At 38.0% G+C, this 4,731-nt stretch overlaps 1 protein-coding gene across 3 annotated transcripts in view; it reads left to right on the plus strand.

Annotated features, from left to right (window-relative positions):
• The window catches only part of Plod2 (procollagen-lysine,2-oxoglutarate 5-dioxygenase 2), an 80,262-nt gene that overhangs the window by 7,686 nt on the left and 67,845 nt on the right, over positions 1-4,731 (plus strand). The gene's annotated exons all lie outside the window — the stretch shown is intronic.

A 4,731-nucleotide genomic window follows, 5' to 3' on the forward strand; every position in this document is an offset into this window, starting at 1 on the left:
TTATGATTTAAATCATTTATTGAAGAACGGGGAGGAGGAGAAAGGAAGAAGAGGGAGCAACGGGCCAACAATTGCTAGGCAAACTAAAACAGCCTCCCTGATTCAGTCTCCTAGGGAAGTGTGGCAGAGCTGTTATGCAGAGGGCAAATTGGTTCATTGATAGGATTTTTCCAGGGCTGCCCAGACCAGCACTGAGGCCTCCTGTCTTCTGAGGTCCCCTTCACTGGCGTAGCCACACTGTTCTTTCCTGGCCTCCAGCTGGCACCACAACTGACCAGAATACCCTGCCTGTCCAGACCCTCCGAAATTCCTGTCAGCCGCGTCTGGTGGAGGACAGTTCTCCTTTTCTTCTTAGTTTGGTTTAGAGGAGGCTGGAATTTTTTAAACAGTGACTTTACTAGGTAACCAAGAGCAAAACAAAACAAAACCCCAGCTGGAAAATCACCAAAGCAAAGAAGCAGACAGACTTACGCAGTACACTAAGAGTGTGTGCTCTTCTCAGACCTCAGTGTAGTTAGAAGTATAGTTCGATCCCTCCTCTTCAGGGTCTGTAAAATCTGAGTCCTTGCCCTCGCTTTGCCTTTTGTGCTTTTCCATCTCCCTCTTTGCTTTTTCTTACCACTTTGCTTTGTACAGACAGCTATTGCGCATGGTTGGGGCCCATGAGGTCCATAGGTAGATAAAGCTAATAGGCTGGATATATTTTACTTCTTGGTGACATACACATAGCTAGCCACTAGGCATTCTGTTTTCATTAATAGGTGAAAGTTTTATGGATTTTTGTCTATAATTTCTTTTGGTGCTATTTTTGGCTTTGAGTATAATATTTGTAGTTGCTTTTATGAATCTCTATGGTTTAATAAATACACATTTATTTAATGAATTGAACTTTAAATATTCTCCTGTGTTACATATTTTTCCTAGAGGTAATTAATAGTATCTAAACTTCTTAGATGCAAATGTATGCCAGGAATAATTCCCATTGTATAATAGTGTAAAGTGTGAAAATTAATATTTAAAAATTTGATATAGGCATAGTTGCACAGGACTGTAATCCCAGCAATGTGAAGATGGAGGCAGGAGGATAACAAATTCAAGTCCTGCCTGGGAATCTTAAGTTTGACCCTGTCTTAAAATACAAAATAAAAAAGGCTGAGTGTGTAGCTAACAGGGGAGTACCTATGGCTTGGATTGAAAGTACTGCAGAGTGAGAGAGCGAGCAAGAGAGACAGAGACTGAGAAAGAGAATTAATTTAGTTTGAGTATTTGTAGAATGGCTAGTGGAACAAAAAACATACAGGGCTCAGTTCCTGTTCCATATTGCAGTTTGGTTTGTTTCATTTTTTATGTGTTTGGTACAGGGTCTCACTGTGCAGCTCTGACTCATAGTGATCCTCCTGTCTTAAGCCTCCCCTGTGCTGGGATTACAGGTACATGTCACCGTACCCAGACTCAGTTGCCCGCTCAAAGCGCCCCATGGGCGGGGCTGGCTGGGAACCACATTGAACATTTGAACAGGAAAATAATGTATATGTGAATCTGAAGAAATCAAACAATATCTTAGGATAAAATCAATAATCTCTTAACATGAAGCACAAATCAAAAAATAAATCTCAAGGAAGCTTATTTGTTAGGCCCAAAGGAAACAGAGGCATGCTTGTTTTGTTTTGAATTCTACTTTTGATTCTGCTTATTATAACAGAATTTAGCTAAGATGTGATATCGTTTTTCTCTTAATTATCTTTTGATTTAGAGATAACAAAGTAAAGCCAAGAATAATTATTAAATTTACATCTTAATAAACCAAGTGTTTTTATACATGAGGGAAATGGGAAAAGCCTGATATTTATATAAAGCTATTTTTTATCATTTGAAAGGAATCATACATTGAAATGTTGTAAGCTGTTTTATTTTTATTTTTATTTTTATTTATTTATTTTTTTCGGAACCGGGGATTGAACTCAGGCCCTTGCGCTTGCCAGGGAAGCGCTTATTCCACTTATTCTTCTGAGCCATCTCCACAGCCCTGTAAGCTGTTTTAAAAGATAACTATATATTCTCTTTTCCTTTTAAGTTGTATGGACTTAAAATAAGGAAAATCTGAGCTAGAGGTGACTGTCATCTTTTTGTGGTGGTATGCATCTGAAATCCCAGCACTTGGGAAGCTGAGGCAGGAGGATTACACACTCTAGCCTAGCCTGGAAAACCTGTCTCACAAAAAGAAAAAATTAAAAGGGATTGGAGATGCACCTCAGCATGAAGTCCTAGAGTTCAATCCCCAGTACCACCGCTTACCCTGCAAAAACCAGCTGTCAAGTGTTGGGAAAGAGTACTTTTGCTCATATATAATTGAACACCTAGTTCTGCCCTGTTCAGGACTGTTTTGTCTAGTTTCATTGTAGGGATTTGTTAATCTAGATTATAGCTAACCATAACAAATGAAATATCTTGGGTCTTCTTACCTTACCATGACACTCATCCTGTGGTTCAATGTGGGTGAGCCCTGGCATGACAGTATACCGAGATAGTGTACAATACTGTATTTGCTTTTTATTTTTATTTGCTTGTAGGAAATCACTGTTGCTTTGGTGACCTGTAGAGGTTCAGAAGCATAGATACTATGGACCAGGAAGGCATGGCTTAATTCTGTGGTGGATAAGGGTACTTCACATTCCTTAGTATTTCTGACAAATTGACTGTTGTACTTTGAGTTATCTGGAGAGCTGTATTGGTTACTATTACAGTTCTGGCTAGATGTCACCCCAAACCCTCATGCAGCCCTGGGAGGTGGGCTGTTGAGAGGTGGCTTAATCTAGAGTGCTGACATTAAGGGTGTTGAGTGCTACACCTGCCTGAGGGTGGCTAGCTTGAATACAAGATAAGGGTCAGAGAGAGGCTTGTCTCTTCCCTCTATTACTGCGTTTGCTGTCTTCCGGCATCACGAACCGGAACCTTTGCTCTTCTTTCACGTGACACAATGTCTGTCTTGGAGCTGTCTGATCATGGACTGACCATAAACCCCTACAAACTGTGAGCTAAGTAAACATTTCCTCCTTTAACTTTGAGTGCCTGGCATTTTGTCTCAGCAGTGAAAGAAAAGTAACTAAAACAGTTACATTCCATTCTGATTAAACTATTACAAAGAATTTAAGAGTGACACTAGGACTAATACAAAAGCAATTCAGAGAACAGGATTTCTTGAATATAGAGAGAATGGGTTACTATATAACAATGAGATTAAAAACCTGTAATTGTGAATTAAAGGTATAAGATCTTTATAGTAGTAATTTCTTCCCGAAGTTGATTTGAGCATTAAATGTGATAATGCATATAAAAAACATGACACAATGCTATAAAACTAAGTTGTTTGGTATGTACCTTTGCTATAATTTTATTTATTTTTCTTTTTTCATTTTTTCTTTTTCTTTTTTTTTCTCTCATTACTTTATAGAGAAATCACAAATTCACAAGGAGGGAAATACATGAGTGAAGATATATTAAAAGAAAATTAAAAAGACATTTTATCACTTAATTCACAAAAAAATTCACATGACTTCATAGCAGACTTGAACATAATTGCAGTTGTAAAAAAAGATTTTCTGAAGTATATTAGCCTGCTTTCCCAGTGAGGAAAAATTCAAGTCTTTTTCGTTTTCATCAGCAATAACCATTGTCCCACATCCAGAAGGCATTTCATAAATATATGCTTAACGTATGTCTGAAAAATAGAAATGTAAATATGTGGACCTTGAATAGCTATGCCCATGAATATATGCTAAGATAGATAGCTACAGCTGTACAAACGTAGTGCTTGCAAGCAGTAAATGACTTGCTATCATTTTAGATAAGAGAATACTAGGGCCCGGGAGATAGCTCAGTAGAATAAGTGCTTGCCTGGCAAGCGTGGGGTCCTGAGTTCAATCCTGGTACCTCAAAAAAAAAAAAAAAAATTCTAGTTAGTATTGTTCTAAAGTGGTACCTAAATGTGTGGAATTAATTTTTATGTTCTGGTAATAGGAAGCAAAATATAGACCATCAGTAAATTCTAGAAAAAGTTTGTAACAAGTTAAGTTATAAGAATGTTATTTCCAGGGGGCCTTCCCTTGAAATAAATAAGTAGAGTGGTGGAAATGTAGGCTCTCTGGAGATGTTCTTTGATTGATTACTTACTTAAATTCAAAATTAAAATACTTTTTCCCATTCATCTGATTTATTCTTGATACTTAGATGTTGTTTTGATCTTTTTTATTCGTATTTAAATATTGAACAAGTAAGGGCCTCTTTAAAAACATAACACTATTATCACACTTACCAGAGTTTCCTTACTGTCATATAGCACCTAGTCACATTCACTTTTTCAGTCATTTTTCAGCAAAGCCTTTTCATAGCTGTTTTGTTTGATCAGGATCCATTGATATCTTTTCCTTAATACCTCTTTCTCCTAGCTATTACCCCCCTTACTGTAGGCTTCAGACTCTACTTAAAAATCTGTTTGTTTTCCCTTGGTGGAATAAAAAAGAAAAGGAGGCCTGGAAACCCTTTACTTGCTTTTCCACATGGCAACAAGGGCTGGCTGAGTCGGAGGACTTTCCTGTGGGTGGTGCTTGTGTGCAACAGGTCACTCCTAGTCATCGCTCATGTTTACAGTCCCTGGTACGGGTGTACGTCGCTGAATTAGACGCTTACAGTGCTTCTCTTCGTCTGTCTGTCTGTCTGTCTGTCTGTCTCTCT

Source organism: Octodon degus, unplaced genomic scaffold (genome assembly GCF_000260255.1).
Source record: "Octodon degus isolate 3935 unplaced genomic scaffold, OctDeg1.0 scaffold00028, whole genome shotgun sequence".
NCBI lineage: Eukaryota > Metazoa > Chordata > Mammalia > Rodentia > Octodontidae > Octodon > Octodon degus.